Source organism: Protopterus annectens, chromosome 1.part0 (assembly GCF_019279795.1).
Source record: "Protopterus annectens isolate FY-2018-M chromosome 1.part0, PAN1.0, whole genome shotgun sequence".
Taxonomy (NCBI): Eukaryota; Metazoa; Chordata; order Ceratodontiformes; family Protopteridae; genus Protopterus; species Protopterus annectens.
Window position 1 is genome coordinate 930,272,276 of NC_056725.1, and position 8,974 is coordinate 930,281,249.

Below are 8,974 nucleotides of genomic sequence, written 5' to 3' on the forward strand. Positions count from 1 at the left end.
AAATAGATAAACAAACATTTGATTGGGAAATATACATTGTTAAATGCAGACAAGCATCACCATAAGGCTTAACATAAGAAAGGTATCAGCTAACTTGTGGTCCTGGTAAAATTTAAATGAAAACATCTCAAAGCAATAACATAAGTACATGTGGCATTATTTTTAGCAAAAAAAATGTAAATCATTAAAATACTAAAAAATAACAAAAATGTTGAGCATCATATCTCCTTCCAAGAATGTGAAGGATTACCTTGTAATATGATCTGATGCATTGGTAAAACCAAACTAGAAATGTCTCCTTTAATTTTTCATATCTGAACAAGAATTAATCTTGCATCCTGACTTGCTGAGAACTGATTTCAGACACGAATGGTTTAAAGCCATTGACTCTTTATACATAATCTCTGTAGACATTAATTATTTTATTTATTTTTTACTGTCTAAGAGTGCTGACCATATATGACCATACTCAAGCTCTATCTATGGCAGTAACTGGCAAAACTAAATGTTATCATTAAGAGATAAAACAGGATAGGTAGCTGTAAAAAGACTGTCCTATGTAATAAAATAAACACACATGCACACTCACATATACACACACAACAAAGTCTAAAAAAGTATGATTGTGGTCACAAGCAACGTTCCATGCTATCCAGGACTAAAGTACAAAATACATTTGAGCAAACTAGCTGCTTCAGCAACACCTTAAAGGGAAATACTGATAAAATATTTACTGCAGAAATGAGAAGCTACACGAAATATCTTCAGTGCAATAACTAGGCCACTAGTAATGTTACTGTGATGTTATGATATCACATGGTTTTACACAGGAAAACAAACTCAGCATACATGACAATGTCAGTAATATTATTGAAAAGATGTTCTCCAAAGCAGTCTTCCAGTTTAAAATGTTTCCACACAATTTTTATCATAAACATAAAAATGACATGTAAAGCTTATAGTAAGTGCAAATGATTTTGTCATTTTTTTCTTTCCTGTATGCAGAAAAGTGTAGAAAATGAGATTTAGGAGCCAACAGCAGATAGCTAAACTGACATGTTTGTCACATACAGCAGTCTAACAATGTTTAGTTTTCTTCTGCCCCTACAAGATTCATAGCAAAAGAACAGAGAAAAGACATATACCTTTTGTGGAGAGCATGACGTTGGACAAATTATGTGTTTGTTTGTTTCTGTAACAGAAATCTGTGTACTTCAGAAAATCTAGCAGATGAGAAATCCCCATACTGTGTGAGCACACAGCTGTGGCAGACCAGCAATAATGCTGCCGTCCACTGGTCAGAAAATATAGTACAGTTCAAATACTACATAAGGGGACATATTTCTGATTTGTTCAAATGAATTCACTTTCAATTGACTTGTTCTTGAAAACGACAGTATTGTACTTTATGTTGTGATGAGTTGCTGCATATGAGCTTTCCTTGAAAAATGGGTAGATAGAAAAGGAATATCATAATACATTTATATGGTTGTTAATTCAAATTAAGTGCCTGTTTTGTCAAATTGGTTTATTAAAAATATAACAACAAAACAGTTACAAACATAAAAGAAACATTTTTCTAGGTAAACAACAAAAGGCTTTAAAACCATGCAATTTATAATACGAGTTGCGTTGTTTTCCATTTTTCTTTTATGCTTGAAGTGCGTGTTTTAAAAATGACGATGTCTTTGCAGGCTCAGACTCATCAGTAAAAACAAAATCATTCTGTTGTTTTAGATGCTGTTCCCTTAAAGAACTCATGCTCATCAGAAGCTTTTAAATAAAACTGAATAAAAAGGCAGAAAAGGAAGTTTGTGCCTAAGAGTAAAAAAAGCAACCACCTTTTGAGATTTCTGTTTATTCACTGTAGTATCTCAGTAAAGATATTTTGTTTGTTCGCTGTTAGTATGCAAATAAAAACAAAACTGCAAACAGGAATATGGCTGAAATGTAGCCAGTCTGAAACCTAGAAAGATAAGTGATGTGTGTGTGTGTGTGTGTGTGTGTGTGTGTGTGTGTGTGTGTGTGTGTGTGTGTGTGTGTGTGTGTGTGTGTGTGTGTGTGTGTGCGCACTCATACATCTGTGGTGTGTTTTGGTACTCCTGCACAGGATCTCTGCTACAGTATAAATGGATTCAGAACAATGGTGGGATTCTTGAAGGAGCATTTTCCCCTACATGTGAGTTTGTAATAGCCCAGCTGGTGCTTTATACTGTACAGTAAAAATAATTTAACTCTCACTAATCACTATCACATACTGTATTGTTGTATAGCAGGGAGCCACTGAATCCCAGCTCTGTAAGGGCAAGTTATGATAAAGTTCATAAAATGAGTTTATTGCAAAGGTCATTGATTTACTGCATCAGGAGTTGCATGCCTTGTACAATATAGAACAACCCGAGAGAACACATATGCATCAGAGATAGTGAAGAGACAGGGACAGGCAGCTATTGAGAGCATCCCAGGAGTAGAACAGACACTGTGCTAAAAATTAACCTCTAATTCAAGGGGGGTAATCATACAGGACAAGGATTATTCTCATGTTGGTGGAGATCATGACTCAGAGTACCTCTCAACTGTCTAGATTATTGCAGAATTTCAGATTTTTGCCTCATATATTTACTCTGTTCTGATGAAATGTGTGGTTTTCTGGTAAATCACTGAGGATTGAAGTCAATAAATAATGACAGACTATACGTTTCAGACTTCATATTCTTCAGAAAATGCATGCTAAAACAAAAGCTGTTATTCTAGCAACTTTCTAAGTTTATAAGAGAAATATTTAGAACTTGTTCTTATTTTTTGGCCTTTGCCCCACCCCATAATTTTAGTCTTTGTCCAGATTTCTTTCACTAAGAGGTTAAGAGGAATGTGCATCTTCAGTACTGTATACTGTAAAATATAAAACGCAACTGGCACCATTTCAGCATGGTTCCTGAAGTTACTGACTCTCAAGCATATCCATTATTGTACCAGACAACAGAATGCTAATGAGGTCTATGATTAGTTATAATGGTTACATAATGCAATGAGGCACAAATCACATATGCTTTATTACCATGTGCTATGGGGTTGGACTGTTATTTCTAATAATAATATGGTACACTAAGGCATTCAGACTTTGTGTTTTATTGTGCAATACGTTTAATGTTTATGAGTTCCATCCTAAAACGTTTTACTTTTAAAACTAATTTCTCTTTCATGTCTTCAAGCAAGTTAATCTAGCATTAACATTTAAATAAAATAAAGGACTCTAGAATGTATTATTGCAAGAGATAGATGGTATATAATTCAATGCACTTGGATTTATTTCATGGTATATTTAGGAGACTATAACAATAAACAGCATTCCAAAACAAAGACCTATAATAAGCATGCTGAGATAATATAGATTTGTCAGTTATACAAACCTTACAATGCACATGACTTTATTCTTCAAAGTGGTGTTAAAAAAGAAGTGTATAACTTCATATTACAAGAACATCTGGTATTTGTTTTCTGAACTGAAATTAAAAAAAATTAGGGAAGAAATATAATATAACCTGAATGCAGCACAAGCTGTATATCACTAACCATACTTCTCAACCTGTTAGAGCAAGAAATATGGACAAAGCCATAATAAAAGTGAGACAAAGGCCCAAAATTAGGGACATTTTTTTTAATATTGCTCTTATAAACTTAACAAGTTGATAGAATAACATGTTTTGCATTAGCATGCATTTTCTGAAGTGTATGAATTTGAAACTCAAACGTCTGTCATGTTCTAACTTCAATCTTTAATGATTTCCTGCTAATTTGTCAGAAAACCACAATGTTATGAAAAATGGACCAAAAATATGAGGCAAAAATCTGGACAGTCTGTGAAAATCTGTACATTTGACAGGTATGTCACTAATACATAATCAGTTTGCTCATTCATATTGTTAAGTATTATGCATAGAAAGAAATGTGGTATATAGGAGCATATTACAACTCACAAATGTAAACAAATGCAGAGGACTCAACCCTTTAAGGAAAGCAGTGAGTGATTTTGTGTGTGTGTGTGTGTGTGTGTGTGTGTGTGTGTGTGTGTGTGTGTGTGTGTGTGTGTGTGTGTGTGTGTGTGCGTGTGTGTGATGTACACACGTATGCATGGTTAAATTATCCACACTGACAATTCTGTTTGACAGCCAGAAGGATACTCTAGGTTTCATGCACCCACAGAGTCAGTCTGTTTGTGAAATATACTTTTCTCAAGGCTTAAAGTTAACAGCTAAGATCCCATCCACTGTCTCCTGTAAACCCTAGAGTCATCTGATTAAACTCTCAACTATTACTTAATGTTTTTTGAAAACTATTTTACAGCACTAAAACTTAGAATCCATAAGCATATAAATGCTACTTTTCCTGTTAGGCTTCCTCATCCTGCCCTGTTCACCTCATCTGTTTATGTTATTTCCAGGCATCCAGAAATGTTAACCATAATGATTTAGTTAGCCTCTTCTAGCTCTCCAAATCTTAAGGGTGCTCTGCTGTCCACTACGGTCATCTATGAAGTCTAAACTATAGTCCTATCTATTGCAATATTCCTTGAAACTTAAACGCTCCTGTCTGCTACGGTCATCTGTGAAGCTTAAACTATATTCCTGTCTACTGCAGTACTCCATGAAACTTAAATGCTCCTGTCTGCTACAGTCATCTGTGAAGCTTAAACTATACTCCTATCTACTGCAGTATTCCATGAAACTTAAACACTCCTACCTGCTACAATCATCTGTGAAGCTTAAACTATATTCCTGTCTACTGCAGTATTCCATGAAACTTAAATGCTCATGTCTGCTACAGTTATCTGTGAAGCTTAAACTATGCTACTGTTCACTAGAGTATATCACAAAGCTTAAATGAAACCCCTGACCACTACAGTATTCTGTGAAACTTAAACTATACCCCTATCTGCTATAATATTCTAACAAATCTATTTCTACTACCCTATTCTACTAAGTCCATACTATACTCCTGTCCACTACAGTATTCTATGAATCTTAAAGTATGCTCCTGTCCACTTCACTGTTCCATGAATTTTAAGCATCACTTTGTAGATACATAGCTGTATCCAAGAATTCAATAGTCACAGCTTTGTGATGAATTATATTTCAAGATCGAATACACAGAATGTCCAGTAGCAACTGAAAACCAGTTGCATGAGAATATGTTCTGTGATTATTGTATTCTTGTCTATCCTTCTGCATCCAGTAATACTACAACTGCATTTACTATTGCTCAAAAGTTGTATGTTTTCCAAATTGCATGCTATAAAGCAAACAATGAACTATAAAGAAGAGAAGTGCCAAATGTATAGCATTGTAAAGAGAAAATCCAAACTCACACTGGTGAGATATTTGGAGATAACCATTCTTTACTACCTCAGTAGGGTAGTTTTAGATCTTGGATCATTCTAGACCAATGTATCTACAAGCTTGAGGTGGGACCTTATGGTAAATGTACATATTTGACTACCAAAGCAGTTTTAGTCACCCGGGCTTTAATTTGTTGTTGTGATAACATTGCTTCTTGTAGAAGAATTTAGATTAACATGTATAAAACTGTATAATTTCCTGATTCTTAAATGGCTTAAATATTCAGTGCACTAACCTGCAGTCCTTATCAACACTACTCACAGGTGCTTGCAGCATGCTGATTGCTGCCTACATTACTAAGTATGGTCCTTGCTGCTGCTCACTACTTTTTTGCCAAAATCAGGGCTGTACTAGGTAGCAATAAGTAAATGTTATATTAATGGCTGCCGCATATTACTGGATTATGCTGTTTCAATGTCACAAGGGAAAGGAAAAGGTGGGTTTAAAGAAGTATTTAGGGAAGGTGAGGAGGGCGGAGTACAATAAGTGATGAGACTGCAAGTTTTATATGATAGGACTTGTCATATGAGTTTATATTTGAGTAAATGAGAAGTACTTTCATTATTTATTGATTTATTTATTTATGTATTTAATTGTTTTTACTGTTATTAACTGCCAATATCACATGGCAAAGACACAATATGTAAAATCTTATAAAGCTTACTGTAAGTGTACTAAGGTCATAGCTGGGCAATATGAGATATGCCTCAGCAGGACATTGATTTTAATGAAAAAATGCATACTGTTGTGTTGAAAGCTATGGAGAAATCCAAAAACAGTCTTATAGGTTCATATATTCAAACAAAATCAACCCTAAATTCTTAATTAGTTAGTCTCAATCAGTGAAGATGTGCTTATGTCATGAGTTGAATGAAAGCCATGCTGGGTATCAAACAGGGTGACTCTATTAGTCACATGACATAAAAATTGTTTATGAGTGACCCCTTCAAGGATTTTGGCTGCTAGGCTAAAGGAAACTGTTATCCTGCATGTGGATTCTGCTAATTTCAGCAGCTTTTGAAAATGTACATTGCTAATGCTTGATCCCATAACATAGGCAATGTGTGCTTAAGAAGACAGTTGTGTTCGGCGCGTATCTCATGGCCTGGTATGCTGTGTACATGTACCTTTATGTCTTGTCATACTTTTATAATACATTATTCTATACTGTAACTTGACTGGCTAGTTATAAATATAGCTTTTCACAGTATTTCTGTCTAATGGCAAGGTTATAGCTGAAATAGACCCTAACTGAATCAGTCCAGGCATGAAAATTAACAATTGATTACGTATGCAAAAATAAACCTATAGATTCCTTAATCTTTCACAATGTCTCACCTTTCCTTTAGTTATCGATTCAGTTATTGCATACCAAAGGAAAAAAGTGTTTTTTCTTAAGAATCATGTGAGAAAGGTAATGTACATATTTAAAATGTGACTTTTCTTTTTATGTATTTTTTCTTGGACATATTAAAATATATTGGCGTTATGGAAACAGTATGCTTCTAATGCATAATGGTGACGGGGTAATATACATTCTTATGTTAGATACAAACACATGGCAGAGATTAAAGGAGTAAATCACATCTTTTCCCTTCAGGGATACATGTTTATACTAATTTTTGTGATAACCCCTAACAGAAATAATATTGGTTGTCTTCATATTATGGTGAGTAAATGCACCTTCTAGGTATGTATGAATGTATCTGGATTTTTTTTTACTGCACTTAACTAGTTTAACCAGCTAGCAAAACAAGTAAATAAATATATTTTTTATTAAAAAGAAAAGAAAAAGAAAAAAAAAAAAAATATATATATATATATATATATATATATATATATATATATATATAAAATCCTTCTTGCATCAAGTATTGACTGCTACTCATACAGAAGTACTACAGAAAAGCATATTTTATGTAAAGAGTTCTCTATCAGCTGAAGCCTTCTTGAAATAAAGAATGATAAAGCTTATAGTCCAGGATGATGAAATATGAGATGAATTTGCATCTGAGATATTTGTGCACAAAAACACTCCATGTATGGCAGTATGAAGATAGTATTGTAAAAATTATAAATCATAAATAATGTCTGGATTATAATGTAGATGAAATAAGGTTATCACAGAATTAGTGTCTGAATTAATTCATGTTTTGTTATCTAGATATCTAGAATTAGAGAAATGGATTCTTATTTGCTGGTATTTGATTGCATAACATGCATACAACACATCACGTAACTGATACCATGTAATAATTCATTTCTGTGTAAATTATCAAAATACCAGTACACCTTGATAAGCCACTTCCAAAAACAGACCCCTATCTTTCTGAAAACAGAGGCCAACAACAGAATTGCAACTCATTTCCTTTTAAATGCTCTAACCAAACTTACACTGATAATGGTGGTCTCAGTACACAGCAGTAAGGTAACAGCCTATCCTCATTTTTTTAAAATACCTCCAACTTAAGTCAACTAAGCCACAAATGTCTCCACAGGTCAGGAGTTCATTGTCCAGGCAGATCACACATTCATTCTTAATGTTTCTATCAACACACACACACACACACACACACACACACACACACACACACACACACACACACATATGTATACATGCATACACATGCGCACTCACACACACACATGCACACATACACTCACACACACAAACACATTCAAGCAAGCATACAGAGGACTCCCAATAAGTATTTACCTGGTACACTCACAATAAATTGCACAAAGTTTATGTTTTTTCATTCTATAACCCACTGTTGCCGAGCCAGTTTCCTCTCTGCTGTCCCTCCCTCTGTCCAAAATATAGCCAGAAAAATATTGTGATTGTTAGTCATTTACTCGTCTTCAAAGCACTTCCTTCCGTCCCAAAGAGAAAATAACCTCTAGTGCACTTCCGCAATACTCCCTCTGCTTCATTTCTCTCAATCACCATCTCTAACCAGTCTAAAATGATATCCAGCCCCCATGATAACAGAAGAAAACAAAGACAGAATCTAACAAAAGGAAAATGGTCTGCTTGCAAAGTTTCTCCCACTGTAGACAAACCAAGCCTCACCATCACCCAACCACCTGCATATTCCATCCAAATCTAGTAAATAGTTACATGGTCCTTACCTGGTTGCAACTTGTAAACTAAATTTATCACTTCAATGCAGTGACGCTTGTGAGCAACTCAATAAAAATCCATAGCATCCCTAATGCTTTATACTTTACTCTAAATATTCACAGTCTTTTTTATAGGGTATGCTTCAGCTGACAGTATGGACTTGTGTCTCAAATAACAGCACCACTGAACAAAAATGTTAGTCCTTACATATATATATATATATATATATATATATATATATATATATATATACAGTATATATATATATATATACAGCTGTTGTGTCTTTCGGCTTTTCCCATTTAGGGGTCGCCACAGCAAAACTCTGGTCTGCTGATGATTGGCAGTAGATTTTTACGTGCCGAGTTGCCAGCCCTGATGCACAACCTTCAACGAAGGTACACCCATTCACGCATGTCTCCACACAGAAGACGCTTTAGCTGAGAATCGAACA